This window comes from Sphaeramia orbicularis, chromosome 7 (genome assembly GCF_902148855.1).
Source record: "Sphaeramia orbicularis chromosome 7, fSphaOr1.1, whole genome shotgun sequence".
In the NCBI taxonomy this organism is placed as follows: Eukaryota; Metazoa; Chordata; class Actinopteri; order Kurtiformes; family Apogonidae; genus Sphaeramia; species Sphaeramia orbicularis.
Window position 1 is genome coordinate 11,505,245 of NC_043963.1, and position 20,591 is coordinate 11,525,835.

Below are 20,591 nucleotides of genomic sequence, written 5' to 3' on the forward strand. Positions count from 1 at the left end.
ACTAAAACAAACTATCATTTCACAAAAATGCAAATAACCTGAAAAAAAAATGAAAATTGTGAAATGTCTGAAGTGCAAGTTTCCCCATATTCTGTCTGTTATTAAATGTTTTGTGTATTTGTTAATCCACTGTGATATGTAAGTTGTAATGTACATGTGTAAATGATAAACTGAGACATAATACTGTTAAAATTGCACTTAGTTTTCTGAAGAAATTTCAGTTTGTTCATGATAATCACAATATTTTAAAGGATAGTTGATAGATATAAACATTTTGATCGCATAATTTTACCTTTTTCGCTCAAATACATAGAGGAAAGTTTGGAGTTGACATTATTTCTGTATTATGTTATTATTTTACAGGTCCGGCCCAGTGCAGATCAAATTTGGCTTAATGTGGCCCCCGAACTAACATGAGTTTGACACCCCTGATATAGACTAAATGTCGTCTAACATTAAAATTTATTTGCAACATAGTATAGCAAACTATTACATGATCAAAAACAGATAAATTTGAGCAAAAAAAAAAAAAAGGCTCTGTTTTGAATGTTTGGGGTCGCCAGAAATTTGTGAAGTTCAAATGGGGTCACGAGCCAAAAAAGATTGGGAACCACTGGCTTAAATTATACAGGGTGAGTCAGAAAAAACGCTCTTTCCATTTAAAGAAATTGTACTGCTAAAACGGAAACACTGATTTTTCTTTTGACCATACAGTCATATTGATGTGGTTATTGAGCATGTCTGGTGATGTAGTCATAGATTTATTGCATTGCATAAGAGACAGAAGGTCCATTGTTTATTGGGCACTGAAATACCTGCCAACACAATGTATGCCACAGTGAACAAACTTGAAATTGACAACAATTACAGGAGTCGGGGCTTTGCTTTCGCACTCAGGACATAGGCCTACATGACAGTGCCCAGGGAGTTTTCATCATGGCAAGACCACAGCGATTGCAGGTATTATTTCGACATCGAGTTGTCTGTTTGGGTCAGGAGAGAGAGTGGCCACCTAGATCCCCGGACTTGACCCCCCTTGATTTTTTCTTGTGGGGGTATCTTAAAAACCGTGTGTATCAGACTGTTCCACAAACTCTTCAGGAACTCCGAAATCGCATCACGGCTGAAATCCAAGCCCTACGACGAACACGAATGGCGAGAAGAGCTGTGTTAGAGATGCGACAACGAGCACAGATTTGCATCAATCTGAATGGTAGCCAGGTTGAAGGTCGTGCCGGACGACTTTGTTGAGACAAAACATTTTGATGGCGAGTAAACATGCTGTAATGGTTGACAATTTCAATTTCATTCACGGTGGCATAAACTGTGTTGGCAGATATTTCGGTGCACAATAAACAATGGACATTCCCTCTGTTATGCTATGCCATAAATCAATGATTCAATCGCCAGACATGCTCAATAACCACATCAATATGACTGTATAATCAAAAGAAAAATAAGCATTTCCATTTCAGTGGTACAATTTCTTTAAATGAAAAGAGCGTTTTTTCTGACTCACCCTGCAGTTGGACCGGTTCTCTAAGAGGTGCAGAAGGAATTACTTGAACTTCAACACATCAAAAACCACGCTGCTGCTCACAGATTTCCACCCTTTCAATGGTCAATCCATCCAGAGGGCTGAAGTGTACAAATACCTCGACACTATTGACAACAAACTCACGTTCAAAGCCATCCGTGAAATCATTTCCTTCAAATGTCAGCAACGCCTCTTCAGGTCTACCAGTCAGCTCTCTACAGGTGATTTATTAAATGAGTTATCGCCTTCAACGGAACAGCCTGGTTCGGTTCGGGTGGGTGACAGAACTAAACCCTCTTAACAAAATCAACATATTAAGCAGTAAAATCATACGACGACCTGGAGCTGGAGCTGGAGCCGGAGCTGGAGCTTCAGAGCAATACCAACCACAGAAGGGATTAAAAAAAAATCCCTCCTATTAAAAACAAATCAACTTGAAATGGTCTGGATGCCTGAAGCAATTATTCAGTTATTTACTTATTTATTAGTAAAGAGCATTTTTAATCTGTCACGTTATTTTTCCTGGTCACATTTTAAAACATTCCTAAAAAGCGAAAATACACTGGTCAGCCAAACCACTGACAGGAAAATTGGTAATAATATTGATTACACTGGTCTACAAGTCAAATGCTTCCAGAATAAAAGTAGTGAAATTTTACCACGTGAGTCACTGATAGAGAAAAATCAAGTGAGAAATGCTGGTTGGCTGAAGTTTCGAAAAGACAGTCTTGGGTCAAAATGTGAAATTTGAGAATTAACCAGAGAATGGGTTTTACTCCAAAGGAAAATTTGTGTCAGAGCTACCAGATCTACTTCAAAATATTGTCTGCACATGACAATACATTCACTTTACAGGTTCGATCTAGTGGAAGATTAGAATATATTATATAAATGTACATAAGTCAATATATATGTGTAATAACACTTTATCATATACCTTGAAAAAAACATCAGCAAGCCAGCACTTTGGTCATTTCTTTTGCAATTAATCTTATTAAAATTCGTAACATTTAGCACATTTAATCTCTGATGCAGATAATTTCTAAAAATTGTAGACCTGTGTTATGGTTCCTTTCAGTGAGTTACATTTATATTAGGCATTAATTGAACATTTAGTCGTCAAACCTGATGTGTTGGAAGCAGCAGAATCAACATAAGGAACTGAGCGACTTTTCCCAGGTCCACATTGTAACGGTGATGACTGGTCAGAGCATCTCCACAACTGCAGGTCTTGTTGGGTGTTCCTGGTTTACAGTGGTTAGTACCAAACTAAAAATGGACCTAAGGAGGGACATCCCAATCTCAAGACCAATGAGAATCTGTGGGAGGGGCTGGATAAACAAGTCCAATCCCTCCCATTTCACGACTTACAGGACTTCAAGGATCTGCTGCTAAGATCTTGGTCCGGATACCACACATACCTTCAGAGGTATGGTGGAGTCGAGACCTTTTCATGCAAAAAGGGGGATTTATGCCGTGTTTCCATTACGTGGTACCAACTCAACTCGACCTTTTTGTGTTTCCATTACGTAAAAGAACCTGGATTCTGGTACCCAGTACTAGTATTTTTTGGTATCTGCTTGAGGTACCAAAACGCATGAAGGGATACTAAAACATGGCGTGTAAACACTACAGACCACTGAGTGCTAAGAGAGTTGTCTCTGCAGCATTGCATCATCAATGTGCGACTCGCCATTAAAAAAAAAAAAAAAAAGATTCACAAGTTTACAGTAAATATACCGGTAGATTAGTCCATATGAGGGCAGCCCGAAAAACTCCACCATGGTCGGTCGAGGAGGTTCAGACATTTCCATCATTGGTGGTTAACGAAAAAATTCAGCGTGAGCTTGATGGGACAATACGCAGTGAGCGAGTTTATCAGCAAGTCGGAGTAGACGTCATGGAAGCTACGTGCCACATCACTATGACGTCCAGGTACTCTAAAGTCAGTAGTATCCTGTAATGGAAACGGTCTCCAGGAATAGTACCTGGTACCCGAATCAAGTTGAGCTGGTTCCATGAAGTAGAAACGTGGCATTACACATATTCGACAGACGGTAATAATATTCTGCTCTCATAGATGTTATGGATGGTTGAGATCCAGTTGTTGTTTGTTTGATACTTTAGGTCGCTTCTAATCACTTTACATTGAAAATGAACAACAAGATCTGGAGATGCTCTGACCCGCTGATTTGGACGTCACAGTTCCTCCCTTGTCAAAGTTGCTCAGATCTGTACTCTTGAACATTTTACCGTTTCAGACACATCATCTTCCAGGTCTACATGTTCACTTGCTGTGTAATTTATCCCACCACTGACAGGTCCCATTGGAATAAGATAATCAACATTAATTACACTTTGCCTGTCAGTGGTCAGCTGTTGTGTATGATCTACATGTACTACGAGGGGCAACTGAAAAGTTTCAAGCCTAACACAGAAAGGATTATGATATGAAGACCAAATTTGGTCCATGAAATCTTTCACATATCTTGATCCTATCCACTAAATTTCTTGGTCATAGCAATCGTTTTCCCTGTTTTACAGTTCCCTGAACTTTCTGTATCAAGTGTTTCCTGAAAAATGGACAAACTTGAGTATCGGGCTGTCAACTACGCGTACGACCTTTGCCTTCTTTGGGGTTGGTGACATGGGATGTTTCCATTGTTTTGACTGCTCTTTGGTCTCAGGCTGATAATGATGGACTCAAGTCTCATCCATAGTCACAAATCAGCCCCATACTCAAGTTTGTCCATTTTTCAGGAAATACTTGATACAGAAAGTTCAGGTACCTATAAAACAGGGGAAAAGATTGCTATGACCAAGAAATTTAGTGGATAGGATTAAGATAAATGAAAGATTTCATGGACCAAAGTTGGTCTTCATATCTTAATCCTTTCCCTGTTAGGCTCAAAACTTTTCAGTCGCCCCTCGTATATGAATCTACTGTAAGATCATCATCATCATCATCTTTATTTACAGACTTCGGAGTCCACTTAAAAATAAACAAACAAGCAATCGACAAACAGAATAAATTTAAAAACACAGGTTAAAAATACAGACAGAACATATTATATATTCTGTTCTTGTGGGTTTTTCGTACACAAATGAAGTTCCTAAGCGTAGACCAGTCTTCTGGTATATGATCACTTTAGACAAATCATTTAAATTCAATATTTTTTTAAAAAAAAGCCCAACTAAATGGTGCTGATACTGTATGTTAAAAGACAAAGCAGTGATGATAGTGCAGTATAAGCTTGGATAAAATGCTCTTGCAATCATAAGAGACTTAAGATTTGACTTGGCCTCCTGAAAAAAGCCTTGTGAGTGTCTCTGAACATGACATCTATTGCATGTCTATTGCATGTTGGTCCTCTGTGGCTCTCACTGAGGTTGTTTTCTTGGGTTTTTCTTCATCTGAGCTGCCCTTTTAAGGACAGAGGGTCATATGCTGTATAGATTTTTAAGTATCTTGATGGAAATTTGGGAATTGGGGATTTGTGCTGCATAAAAAAAAAAAAAACTCGACTTGACTTGATGTTTTTGAAAATTTAACTTCTTCAGAAGACGTGAGTATTGTCATGCGGTGAGAGATCACAGACCTCTTAAAAGAAATGCCTCAGAGTTATGTTGAATTTTGTCTCGTCTGACAGTCAGTGCATGTGAAGCAGAGCGCCGGCGTTACCTTCAGGCTACGTTTAATTATATAGACAAATGTGAAAATATAGCCTTCGGGTGAGACATCACTTAACAATTTCAGGGGCAGTGCTCTGCCCTGTAGAGCATCAACAAGAAAAACACAAGAACAGTGTGTTTTGTAGGATTTCTTTTGGTGGATGTCTGTGACATCTGGAGTGGGTGGGCCTGAAATTAATCTGACTGCTTTGTTGTAGTAGCAAATGAATGTGTGGTTACCATAAAAGTGTGATATTCACATAAAAGACAAATGATTGACCGCACACCTCCAAATGTTGCCAAAGAGGCTTAAAGTTAGATCTCTTGGATTTCAGAACTTCAAGAAAAACAACTGCAATTTAAATATTAAGTGTTCAGTTTCAGTGTTTCTGCTGTAATACTTTCCTGATATCATATTAAAGGAATGTTCAGACACACAGGCGCTCTCCAATGCAGAATATTAGTGAGAAATGTGTTATAGAAGAGGCTGTGACACACTGCTGCTTCTGCAGGACGCCACCTGTCTGGGTGTGGGTGGATATCATTGACGTTGGCATCAGCTTCTTTATCATCAAGGTCCTCCTCTGCTCTGAATCATTGTTTTTAAATGTATAGTGAGTGATGATTAAGAAAACCCTCAAAATGTAGTCTACCAGGAGGTAAAACAGTTTAAATCTGATTTTCTGAGGCTCGGTGTAATGCTGTTCTCACCTGCTGCACAATCATGAATGTTTATTTCCGTGACTCCTAATGTTGGTCACCTTTTGGCTTTTGCCACTGAATGCATCACAAGGCTAGAAAAATAACAAAGATAACTGCATTCGTGCTGTTAAAACCTTTATGAAACTGTTTCACAAAGTATTAAACATAATAACTGCAGAGCTATATTTAACAGCATCGATTAAAAATATGTTCATTTATGCTAGGGATGCACCGATTCCGATACGAGCATCGGCATCGGCTCCGATACTCAGTGTGTGTACTCGTATTTGTACTCGTAAAAGACATCCGATACAAATGCACGGATACCACTTACGACCGCGTGACATTCACAGTTCAGTGCAGCAGGTACGAGGAGGAGGAATAATGTGTGTGGAGTGTGAAGAGTGTGGAGATTTTTCAAAATAAATGACGGTGATAAAAGTAACGCTGACTGACAGTAACGTTACAGACACAGACAGATACAGACGCAGCGTTCTGTCCGTCCTCTGCGTACATTCCATCTGTTTTCCAAGTGCTGGCGGATGTGTAACCAGATGGAGAATACCACCGGGGGTACAGAGTGGTGCGGACCGCCGCCAGCGGAAGTGAAAACGAAACTTATCACTCATTTCTCTTTTCTCTTCCTGCTGAAGCTTCACTTTTAAACCTTACCAGTGAAAACGCTGCAACATTAGTATCACATAAGTGTTACCTCTGTCATCTCCATGTTTATTACTGACTTTCTTCTTCTTCTTCTCAAAAAACTTTACTCTTCTTCGTGGTATTTGTCCAGTATGGTTAATTCAGAGCGGCGCCCCCTGGTGGATTCATTGACAAACGCTCATTCCAACACATTAAATGTCAGTAGCAGCACTTTGTTCCAGTCAGACTAATGACAACGACAATAAAACACATTTACAAAAGGAACTAAAATCTGGAATGGGATTATTAAGTACTCGTATCAGTACTCGGTATCGGCAAGTACTCAAATGTAAGTACTCGTACTCGGTCTGGAAAAAAGTGGTATCGGTGCATCCCTAATATATGCTCCGTATATGTACCTTCTATGTCTATTGGTTATTTTTTTGGTTGTCTCAATAACAGAAAAAATGTACAGAATTAATGCCATATCATTATTTCTGAGCATTGGTTTTAATTTCTGCGTCTATATGAACAAATGACTGAATTTATTTTTTATTTTGGTTTTACATCAATCATTGTATTTAGTACATTAATCGTAATAAACACAAAAACCAAAAAAGGAATAGGCTAGAAGCAAAAGCTTATTTTTCTGCCTATCCTTTTCACCTAATACACTGCTTACATCAACTTAAATGTGTAAAGTATCGAGCATTCACACCATAATAATAATAATAATAATAATAATAATAATAATAATAATAATAATAATAATAATAATTTAAAAAAAATCAACAACAACATATATATGCAACAGATTATTGGAAAAATGATGCTGTAAATCTGACAATGAACTCCTTAACCAGGTGTTTACATAAAGAATGGACTCTGTAACATTTATATTTAATGTACTTTTTATTTACCATGACGAACAAGGGACAAACTATACCCGTTTATAGAAAATGGCACATTCTGAAAACAAATCAATATGGGATCTTTCAAAAGAAGATTGATTTGATTCAGAAAATTGATTCTTAAACCAAGCCGTACATAATAATATAAGTGATTTCAACTGCAAAAGCTTACTCTGACTGTCTATTTACTGCTCATCTGTGTTTAATATTAAATTTCCGACTGTGAAATGGAGAAAATGAGCATCTTCAACGCATTAAGGTGTGCTAACTAGAATTTCATGCAATAGCTTACAAACAGATAAATTAACTGAAAAATTAACCATCGCTGTATATTCAAAGATGATGAAAATGACCTTCAGCTGCAGCTCTAGTCTGTAAAATGTAAAGTTTATGAGACAGAGACAGAGTTAGAACAGTTACAGAGTCTAACAGTGTGCATCACAGAGCTGTTCAGCCTGTTTTTGGTGGTTAGTGAAAACACAGAAAAGGCCAAATTCTTCAGCTTTGGAAAATATTTTTTTTTTAAATGTCACATAAAATCACAAGAAAATATAAAATTGGGACATTTACTGTTTTCATTCCTTATTAGGGCCATAAAAGAAAATAAAAACACTTGTCACTACAAGACTAGAGTTGTAAAATATTGAGGGAAAAACCCGTAACTTTAAGAGAATAAAGTCGAATACAAAAAGAGTCATAATTTTATGAGAATAGTCATAATATTTCAAGAATAAAGCCATAATATTATGAGAATAAAATTGTAGTTTACAAAAAACTCATAATTTAATGAAAATAATGTCGTATTTTTATGAGATTAAACGTTGAACTGAGGTACAGTATACTGTGATAAATAATATTGCATTGGTTAGTTTTGTTTAACCCTTTCATGCATGAATTATGAGAACCTTAATCAAGATTTTTTTCCTGAGTGTTTTTATTCCTCTTTAGGCATGAAAAAAACAGTGCCATTGAATTTTTTTTATGAATCTATTTTTCATGGAGTTACAAAAATGTCCGCTCAGCTGGACGGCATGTGTTAAATTTTTGAAGCAAAGACACATATATTTAAAACCCATCATCATAAAGTGATAAACTGTGTGAAAACTATGAAATAAAAACATTTTTAATGCAGCTAATCTGATGTTTTCTCACTTTTTGTCATATTCTAATACTAGTTATGGAGATAATACGCAAAAAAAAAAAAAAAAAAAAAAAAAACTTTTTGTTTGAGAAAATTAGCAGTTGATTTACATTTAAAAATGTTAGTGCATATCAGGTTTATCAAGAACAGCAAAGTTACAATAATGGTCTGAATGTCAGTGTGTCAGTGTAATTGGAAACTGCATAATGCAACAGTTTTTTCAGATACATTTTTAAAATTATATTCATTTATTTATTTTTTAATTGAATGTCCTTTGCAATGAGCAGCATTTATTATTATTATTATTATTATTATTATTATTATTATTATTATTATTATTATTATTATTATTATTAAAACTGTCAGACTTTAGTCCCCTACAGAGGACAAAAATGCATTGCTGGGAGGACATGGAATTAAAACAACTAAACCCATGAATATACAAGAGAACAGCTGGAGAATATCTGCCCACTATAGTGACCACTATGCATGAAAGGGTTAAATTCTTTGTTTCCAAAATGCCTCAGAGATTATTTTTACTTAATTTCTCTCAACATCTCAACTGTCTTTTTTTAATCCCACTGTTATTTATTTATTTATACATATACTGTTATTTGTTCTTGTATTTTTATTATTATGTGGTGCAGAGTGGCCCCACCACAACTTCTGTGCAATGACAATAAAGACTATTCTATTCTGTTCTATTCTATTCTATTCTATTCTACATTAATTTTGTTTTGTTTTTTTTTTATCCATGACTATGATTTTAAATGTTCTACCTCTAAATTTCTAAAATATTTTTCACGTTCTGACTGTAAACAATACTTTGTACTTTGACACCCATATCCACTACAATCAGTTTCAAATTCAATTGTAAAAAAAAAATCATCAGAAAAAAAAAAAATCTCCCATTAAACTTTGAGGAAAACTTGACGTTTATAAACAATACGGACAAAAGTATTGGGACACATCATGGCTCCAGCTCATAAAATATCCTGTTCATAAAAGCATCAATATCAATATAAAGATGTGATGAAAGTATCCCAGACCCCAGTTAAAAAAGAAACACCTGAATTCAATGTGTCCAAATACTTTCGTCCATATTGTGTATTATAGAGCGTGATGAGGTGGGTATTCATAATGTGTTGATTAAAAAAAAAAAGTCCATTGATATATGGGATAAAAAAAACTATACATTTAATACCACATAAAGACTAAATACAGTGTTGAATACGATGTGAAGTACAGCATTAACTTTTGGAAACCTTAAGGTAAGGAATTAATCTTCTCTCATTGACAAAAACTGAATGTGAGTGATAAAAATCGTAAAACCTTTATTTGAGCCACATTTGTTGGCGATTTCAGTTCCTTTTCCTCATAACATGTTAAACACAATGCTATATACCACGGCTAATTTTAGGCTAAACTGTCTCTGAATGTCAAAAAAAAAAGATCCCATTTTATAGGAAAGCTTTTATGAAGCTGTTTGGCCACTACAACAGACGCCGACTGAAAGGATACCAGGCTAAAACAGCTCCATACAAGATTTCTATGCATATACAAGTGTTGCAAAAAAAAAAAAAAAAAAAAAAAAAAAAAGTAGGCCTTAACTTTTCAGAACAGTTTATAAATTCAACAAAAGCCGGCGACCTCTTGAATGCGCATAGTTCTGTTCAGGATTAGCACTAGAGACTGGCAGGTTTGATACCACTCCAGACGAGGACAGGCTGCTTTGTGAGTTGACTGAAATTGAAAATAAGGTTCATTTTTTTGCTTCACTTTTCAGTAAAATGTCCCCTATTCATGTCGGTTTCTTTAGACTGGATGATTCTGAAAACCTGCGCTGAGCTTCAGAAAGGGAATCCTTTTAGTAGACGATTTTATTTGGCCAACATTGAGAGAGAAGAGTATTTTCTCTGAGATCGAGCTGTGAAATAACCTATAATTTAGTAACGAAATGTTTGACCACTGCATCTGTACTTTTGGTGTCTTATAAACCCATGAGGAAAAAGAAAAATTTCAAAATCTGAATTGTGGAAAATGCTTTTTCCTATCAGTGCTCTGCAAGTGTCACAAAATAAGACACTGAATTTAACCCATAAAGACCCAAACATCCACTGGCGACCAAAAACATTTACTAGGGGTGTTAGAAAATATCAGTTCTGCAATATATTGTGATATTTCATTTCGCAATACTGTATCGATATTAAAAAGTACTGTATCCATATTTTTAGGTATTTATTCAAATGCAGATATGGTGGAGGTTCATTTTTGTTTTTTTGGTTTTCTTTATTGTTTATATTTTATTATTATTTAAAACTGTTTTATTAAATAATGGTTATTTGAAGCATCCTGAAAGCACTTTTTACTGTCTGACAGGCAGATGTTGGTTTCTTTGGAAACCAGGAGAATTAGAAAAATGTTGTGATATAGCATTAGATTGTGTTGTGATCAAATAAAAATGTTTAGTTTTTGTGCATATTTCTGGTGTATTTCAATTCTTCCAGGAAATAATCTTTAAAAAAAAAAAAAAAAGAAACAAACAGAAAATTGCCTTTTTAATAGGACCATGATATATCGCAATATATCGTATCCTAGTATTGTGATTTGTATCGTACCGCCAGATTCTCGCCAAAACACACCCCTAACGTTTACTGATATAAAAAGTACGCCTGTCAAAATTAAAGTGAATTAATCCATCATCATGATTAATCTGATAAAAAACTTTTAACGAAATCAGCTCATCTGCAGTAGAATGACTCTGATGTTGGTTCCTTTGGAAACCAGGAGAATTCGAAAAATGTTGTGATATAGCATTAGATTGTGTTGTGATCAAATAAAAATGTTTAGTTTTTGTGCATATTTCTGGTGTATTTCAATTCTTCCAGGAAATAATCTTTAAAAAAAAAAAGAAACGAACAAAAAATTGCGTTTTTAACAGTATCATGATATATCGTGATATATCGTATCATGATCCTAGTATTGTGATTTGTATCGTACCGCCAGATTCTCGCCAAAACACACCCCTAACGTTTACTGATATAAAAAGTACGCCTGTCAAAATTAAAGTGAATTAATCCATCATCATGATTAATCCGATAAAAAAACTTTTAACGAAATCAGCTCATCTGCAGTAGAATGACTCTGAACGTCTCTGCCAACACATGTGGGTCAGTTTGTCCAAGTAGAGTTAGCGTTGCACATGAACAAATGGTCAGTTGATGCGGTAGTGACATCCAGCAGAACCAACCCATAAAGATAGAAGACACTAAACAGCACGTTGGCCTCTGGATGGAAATATGAGGACAAAAAAACCAAGACCGAATAGTTGTTTACAGTTGTTTTGTTGAAACTGTTGAGGATGTTTAATAAACACATTAAGTGCATATAGAGGGTATGCATGTGACATCACCGCTAGCGGAAATCACCGTGGTTCCGTCCACTGAGTGGCAGAAAGAGGGAGATGAGTAGTGGCTTTGGCTTGAATACTGCGAAAACTCTAGAACAGGGGTGTCCAAACTTTTTTTAAAGAGGGCCAGATCTGATAATGTGGACATTGCCAGGGGCCAGTGGTCCCTTCAGACGTTTTTTAAACAGTAAAAATTACATATAAATGCGCTGTTCTACAACAAGTTTATTTTCACTGTCACAATATCATTTTTTTTAAATGGCAGTGTAACCAAATCTGAGCCACTCAGGTGTGAACAAATTAAAAAAAAAAAAAAAACAGAAAACAGTTCTGCCTTCCTTTCACATCTGGAGTCAGATAACATAGAACAAACTGTGTGGAGTATCTTAAACGTCCAAGAAGTTGATAAAAATCTTAACCCCACATTCATTTTAAACATGACTTATATGATTCAGAAAGTAATATTTTGTGTCACATCTACAAGTACACAACACCAGCAGTTAGAGGCAACTAACCTGGCAACTTGGTAGCCTGCCCTGGTGGTGAGTTCACTGAACTCAGGTTCACATGAAGAGTCACTGTTGAGTTTAAAGCAGGTGGAATTTACTTCACTTTTTCGGAGCGCTCACTCCCTGCTAGCTTGTCGTATGCGTTAGCATGTTTTGTCTGCTCGTGTCTCTTTACGTTGAATTCCTTAAAGAAGGCAACAGTCTGTTGACAAATTAGGCAAACACAATCGCCTCGATTTTCAGTGAAAAAAAATTGTAATTCCCATCTCTGCTGGAAGCGGCGGCCCTCACTGTCAACTTTTGTTTTTTTTATTTACAGGCGCCATGGTTAGAAATTAGCAAAATGGGTTCACGGTGAGGTCACAGAGCCAGATAGAGTTAGAGTGGTGCTGCCACCATGAGGTGAAAGGAGAAAGTGCATTTTGAACCTTTTATGATTCATGTGCTCGGTTCAACAGTCCAAGCGGGCCATAAATAATACAATATAACACCAAAGCTGTGGGCCGTATTAAATCTGACCGCGGGCCGTGATTGGCCCCCGGGCCGGACTTTGGACACGCCTGCTCTAGAACAATCTAAAAAATGGGGAAGAGCTGTTGTGACATTGATTGCAGAAATAGGTTTAAAAAGCACTTGGAGCTATCGTTTTAGCGGCGACCTAAAGCCAAAGACAGAAGAAGCAGGTGGATCGCTGCAATTCGTAGAAATAACTGGAATCCAGGCAACGAAACCTGGATTTGTGTCAGGTAATGTTAATTTATGCTGTATTCTTGTGTAACATCATACCTTAAATTACATATCGTTTTGGCTAACGTTACTTCTTAGCAAAGCTCTTAATGTTAGCATCTGTCATTTAGTTCTGTATTTCATAACTGAAACGTTTTTGTCTTCAGTTGTGTGATTCTGAACCTTGCGTTCTACGTAATTTGTAAACTAGCTTAAACTGAGGCTAACCTAGTTTTCCAAATAAGGGGGTACTCTAGCACAAAGCTGTTGTAGCTGTGTTTATCAAGTATTTGATGTTAACTCTACTTAAATCTCCACAGTACCAGTAGATCATCCACTCACTTGGGTCAATACTAAGGGTTCAACTCCAGTAAATCAGTAGTGAACTGTGAGCACTACTGCTGGGCCTTTACCTTGGCAATCACCGCCAAGAAAATACGTCTGCACTGACAGAAAACCTCAGAAACAATAGTATGTTGAACTGAAAGCACTCACCAGCTGTAATCCTCTAATTAACGATGACGAGGATGTCAACAACTCTTTGTCTTTTGTATGCTTTCAGGCTTTGCATTGTGTATTTTCCTGGCGCTGAATTCAGGTTCATATAAATGTCAGAATATGTGATTTCCGGCCACATATCAATGTTCGTAGACCACTTGTTGTTTGGTAGCTTGTATGGATCCATGTCCAGTCCAACTGTCTTTAATTTCATGTTATATTCCACATTTTTCCCGGTCTCGCTGTAGATACTGCTATGCTCCACCATGTTGAGCCGGTTTGTTTTTGCCACTCAGTCTGACTTAGAGGGGCGTGGCCCAGGGGGGAAGTGACGTATGTGCATTCCCTCTATACAGGGGTTGGACAAAATAATGGAAACACCTTAAAAAATCAACAAAATATAATTTAATATGGTGTAGGTCCACCTTTTGCGGCAATTACAGCCTCAATTCTCCGAGGTATTGATTCATACAACTTGTGAATTGTTTCCAAAGGAATTTTAAGCCATTCTTCAGTTAGAATACCCTCCAACTCTTTTAGAGGCGATGGCAGTGGAAATCGACATCTTACTTGAATCTCTAAAACTGATCATAAATGCTCAATAATGTTGAGGTCTGGGGACTGTGCCGGCCATACGAGATGCTCAACTTCATTAGAATGTTCCTCATGCCATTCTTTAACAATTCTAGCTGTATGGATTGGGGCATTATCATCTTGAGGTGAAGGTGTTTCCATTATTTTGTCCAACCCCTGTATATTCCCTTCTTTCTTAAGTCTGTTTGCTCATGCAAAATGAAACGCAAATAGGCTAATATAGATTAAAATTAATGATATTAAATCATGATTAATTGAAATTAATCCACAGCAACCCTGTGAATAATCTGATTCAAAAATTTTATCATTTGACTAATAAAAAGTTAGATACCTGCTGATCCACTAATCTTATTAATACATGTAAATAACTGGTGTAAAATACAGTTTGTCATCTTTTCATGGTCATCAGATATGACTCATTTGGACATTCAGAGGCTCCATAGTTACCGTAGAAACACCGTCATCTTCTACAACATCGATTCACCAGTAAAACCCATGGAGTTGGATCAATGACAGTGGATGGAAATGTTTGTCTTATGTTCAGTTAATGATAGATTTTCTGAAAAAGTCACTTTTTCCTCCATTTTCACTGCTTTTCATATAATAACATTCAATTTTAATTCAAGCTTTTACAGACATTAATCATGATCAGTAAATTAAATATAGGAAAATACCTGACTTTCACTTAGGGATGCAAAATACTGAGCATAATATTAGAATAAATGGTGAACATAATGTGCGTGCACTTGAAAACCCTCGGCCTTCAGACCATGCCAAAGTTTTTGCACATACAGATGGACAGATGGATGGACGGACGATGTGCCAGGCGCCCATCCCCCCGCTCACTGACCTCAATCCGGACCTCAATTATAATTGTTCTAGTAACGCAACAGACCTGTATGTGGAGGACGTGTTGATAAAGCTGTGGGAGAGTGAAAGTGAGCTCCCCTCATCTTATCATTGTTGTTGACTGCCCGCACCGCCCCCCCCCCCCCCCCCCCCACGATTGAGAACTAGGGCTGTAAGAAAATATCAGTTCTGCAATATATCGTGATATTTCATTTCACAATACATTGATATTATATCGATATTAAAAAGTACTGTATCGATACTTTTAGGTATTTATTCAAGTGTAAATATTGTGGAGGTTCATTTTAGTTTTTTTGTTTATCTTTTTTGTTTATATTTTATTTATTATTATTTAACAATCTTTTATTAAATATTGTTAGCTCCTTTGTTGGGATTGCACAAAAATAATGTTATGATGTTCGTTATAAACTAATAGAATATGAACATTTGAACAGGATCTTAAACTGTAATGTCTCTAAAATATGATTTAAGTTTTAACACAGGAAAATTTTGTGATATAACATTAGATCCTGTTCTGATCAAATAAAAGTGTGTTTAGTACTTCTGCAAATTTTTGACGTAATTCAGTTCTTCAAGGAATTAATCATTTAAAAAAAAGAAACAAACAAAAAAATTGCCTTTTTAACAGTATCATGATATAACACGTATTGTGATCCTAGTATGGTGATTTGTATCGTATCGCCAGATTCTTGCCAATACACACCCCTATTGAGAACCAGTGGTGTATGGCAACGTTTTTGCACATACATGGACAGACAGACGACCAACTGATGACAATACCATGCAGCCAGTGTAGCTGAGGGTAATAAATCACTTAAGAAAAGTTAAAAATAGACAAAAAAAATAATAATTTGGGAACTACCACAAAAGTAGCACTGGATCTTTATAGGTTAAAAAAAATAAATTAATTAAAAATCACAATCTCTTAAACCAGGGATGTCAAACTCATTTTCTTCCGGGGGCCTCATTCAGCCCTATTTAATCTGAAGTGGGCCGGACCAGTAAAATAATAGCATGATAGCCAATAAATAATGACAACTCCAAATTGTTTTAGTGCAAAAAATGACATTCATTTACGTCAATATTTACATTTACAAACTAGAAAAGCACTCAGAGAGCGCAGACCTCCGCCAAGGCGGATCAGTGGCCCCCCTCGTGGGCCCCCCCACGCCAAGGAGGTTATGTTTTTGCCAGGGTTTGTTTGTTTGTTTGTTTGTCTGTCCGTTAGTGTGCAACATAACTCAAAAAGTTATGGACAGATTTTGATGAAATTTTCTGGTCTGCACCCCCCCCCCCGTGGGCCCCCCCACCCCCGATTACCACCAAAATTTAATCATTTCTTCCTTATCCCATTTCCAACAAACCCTGAAAATTTCATCCAAATCTGTCCATAACTTTTTGAGTTATGTTGCACACTAACGGACAGACAAACAAACAAACAAACCCTGGCAAAAACATAACCTCCTTGGCGGAGGTAATTATCCAAACAAAAAGGATGTGAATAACCTGAAAAAAATTTAATTTGTTAAGAAAAATAAGTACAATTTTATCAATATTGTGCCTCAACTTATCATTTATACACATGCATTACAGATCCACTCTCCAAAGGCACAATTTTTTTAGTAACAGGCAGAAAATTGTTAAAATTGCACTTAATTTTCTTTAGATATTTCAGGTTGTTCATATTTGTTCAGTTTATTCACATTTTATTGCTAAAGGATAGTTTGTTAATGTAAACATTTTCATAATTTAGTGTTTTTTGCGCTAAATCAAAGAGAAAAAATTGGTGTTGTCATTATTTATAAGTTATTATGATATTATTTTTGAGTTTGACGCCCTAATTTGCACTTTGTAAATTCATCCCACGGGCCGGATTGGAACCTTTGGCGGGCCGGTTTTGGCCCCCGGGCCGCATGTTTGACACCTGTGTCTTAAGCAATTGATATTCAAAATGTTCTAAAAACTGAGCTACTACATGCCTATAATGGCAGTGAGAAAAACAAATAAATCTAACAAAATTTCCTTGGCAGTAAGAATTGTGATCAAAGTGTTTCAAATTGACAAATTCTGGGAACTGTGAGTGTGAAAAGGAGCAGAATGGAAAACTGGAATAAGCTGTCAAGTCCAGACATCACATCACGTCCAGACCAAACACTCAGAGTTATGTGAGCTGCTGCTGTGGGACAAATATTCTCTTTGGTGGAGGTCAAACGAAGAGGTCGCGCAGCACACATCATCATCAGTCCGCGGTGTGTGTATGTGTGTGTGTGTGTGTGTGTGTGTTCAGATCTGACAGACGTCTGAGGTCCCGGTCGACACTTGACCTCTGACCCTTGTATTGACGGTCACACCCAGTTCAGCTCTAGTCAGTGTGTGTCTGTGCGGATGTGTCATCACCTAAGACTGTGTGTAAAAGTAAAAAAAAAAACAAAAACTAGAAAACAGGCCACAAAAACGAAAACCTCCAGCACCAGGATTTAGACGAATCTGAAACAAATATCAGCGAAAATGTTTTGGCTTGTGTTGTGTTAATTTGAGCAAAGAAGAAAAAAAATCCAAATAATTTTTCTCAGCTAATCTGACCAATTTTTTATTTAACAGATTCATCATTAGACACTATTTAGACTTTATTATTTATCTGAGTGTAATGGCAATAACAAGTCTCATTCCTATTATCTTCTGGATGTTCATAAACGTGTATTTACACATGTTTTTGTAATACTTTAGTAGTATCTGTATATTTAATATTCGATCTTGTAGCTTTCGTACATTGATTACATTTTTTTGTATTTTGTGTGATATTTTGTGTGATGTTTTATACAGTCTTTTTTTTTTTGCACTAATTACACTTGTCAACAACAAATTTATTGTTTAAGTTTTCTGAGCTGATTTAGGATAATTTTGGTGTGCTGAATCCAAAACTCACATTTATTTTTCTCAATCAGGTCAACTTTCTGAACTATGCTAAATATTGGCTTTTTAAAATTTTTGCTTACATTTATGGGCATTTTCACATCATATGATACAAAAGTCTTTCATATTTCTTGCAATAAACGAGTTCTGAAGATTTTACTTTTGCCAATTTATGATTAATGTTTTTTTTTTAATATTACAGGTGAATGAAATGGCTTTGACTAGAAGATCTTGCAAAAATAAGCCTGACGTATTCTGCTACATCTGCGGTGAATACACCATTGTACCTAACAGGAATCCTGATTTTTTTTTCTCTTAAAACCTATTTTGGGTGAGAACTATATAAAAAAAAAACCAACTGATAAAGTCAAAAAAATGTAATCAATTTTGTGAGAAGATCAAATTTTTCAAAATCAAATTAGCAAAAAAACCTGACCTGATTGAGAAAAACAGATGTCATTTTTGGATTTAGCAGTGCAAAATGGGCCTAATTCAGTTGAAAAAACCTAGACAACTTGCAAAAAACATTTTTTTGTAACCCAGTGTTATTTTTGCTGCTAAACAGAACAGAGCTGCTAAATGAATTTTCATTGTTCCTGTGACAGTGACAATAAAATGAACTCATATGTACCTGTTTTTGAAAGCGGAAGAAACCTTTGTGGTATGGTGCGCTAAACACTATGCCTTAATTTTGACAATATCTACATGAACCAAACATGAGTGCACATTTTCCATTAATTACATTGATTGTGGTGGTCTAATTTGTCCAACAGATGTTTCATAATGGATAAAAAATGCTTCTTTTTTTTTTTTTTTTTTTTTTTGCTATTACCTCTGCCAAGAGATATTATGATCACTTTGCTTTGTGTGTTTGTTTGTTAGTTTGTTTGTTTGTTTGTTTGATTGTTAGCAACTTTACGGGAAAACTATTAAAACCATCTTTACCAAACTGTACCCACAGATAGGCCTAGGCCCTGGGACCAACCCATTAAATTTTGGACCAAGTAGGCCAAAATTCAAGGTCACAGCAAGGTCACAAAATCTACAATTTTCCTATCTGTCATCATTGGGCAATTTTCAAAAATTCATTAAAAATTCAAAACGACTCCGATTAGCCTCCAATTTGATCCACCCGTAGCTTATAACAATATCTTGTATCTGGCAGAAAATTGTCCACATCCACTGTGGAATGTGGACTCTGTGGACATTTCCATTTAACATTGAAAATCCTGTTTATGACACATTTTTCAGTATAACTCAACAAATATTGTTTGGAATTGAATATAATTTGGCATACACATGACTGGTACCAAGCTTCAACTTTTTCTGCTGTATGGAACAACCTGGAAACTGTTGAATTTAAAAAGAAATAGTCGATCCACACATGTACACCATTCGGGGTGTTTGGCGGAGGTTTGCGTTCTCTGAACACTTGTTTAATTTACCCTTATCATGATTTATATTATTGTGCCCCCCCACCCCCTAATTTATTTATTTATTTTGTTTGCTTTTTTTGTTTAGGTTTTTTTGGTTTGTTTTGTCCCATGTTTAATGGTAGTTTGTATGCATGTATGTGGGAAGGGTGGGAGGAAGGGGAGGGAGGGGAGGGAGGGGAGGGAGAGGATTGGGTTGGTTAACCCTTTCATGCATAGTGGTCACTACGGTGGACAGCTCTTCAACGGTGTTCTTTTGTATATTCATGGATTTTGTTGTTTTAGTTCCATATCAGCCAACAGAGTGGACGCTTATGCATCATCCCATAAACTGCAATTCATACCAATACTGTAACTTTGCTGTTCTAGATAAACCTGATTTGCTCTCATCTAGTGTAAAAAACAAAAAAAAGCTAATTGTTATTGGGGTTTTTTAAACAAAAAGTTGTTTTTTGCATATTATCTCCATGAAGTGAGTAATAACTAGTATTATAGTATGTTAAAATGTGAGAAAACATCAGATTAGCAGCATTAAAAATGTTTTTATTTCATAGTTTTTACCCAGTATGTCACTCAATACATCTTTCTTTGCATCTAAAATTAAACGTATGGTGTCCAGCTGAGTGGATATTTTTGTACCTCCATGAAAAACAGGTTCCTAAAAAAAATTCAGTCACATTGTTTGTTTGTTTTTCATGCCTGAAGAGGAATAAAAACACTCAGAAAAAAAACCAAAACAAAACAGGTTAAAGCTCTCATAATTAATGCATGAAAGGGTTAAACTAAGAAAAACTATTCAAGACACTGTATCTAAAAATTATACTTTTCTTTTTTCTTTTATTCAGACAAGGTATAGTTTTTAGATGTTACCTGCTTGACAGTCGAAACTGTGAAGCAGGTAACATCTAAAAACTATACCTTGTCTGAACAAAAGAAAAAAGAAAAGTATAATTGCTTTAACAGATGACAAAATGAATGACATTAGCCTGCATCATATATTGTTTTTCCTTCTTAATAAATTAAAAAAAAAAAAA

At 36.0% G+C, this 20,591-nt stretch overlaps 1 protein-coding gene across 1 annotated transcript in view; it reads right to left on the bottom strand.

Moving 5' to 3' along the window:
- LOC115422987 (forkhead box protein J3-like) overlaps positions 1-20,591 on the bottom strand; it is a 331,117-nt gene that overhangs the window by 122,683 nt on the left and 187,843 nt on the right. The gene's annotated exons all lie outside the window — the stretch shown is intronic.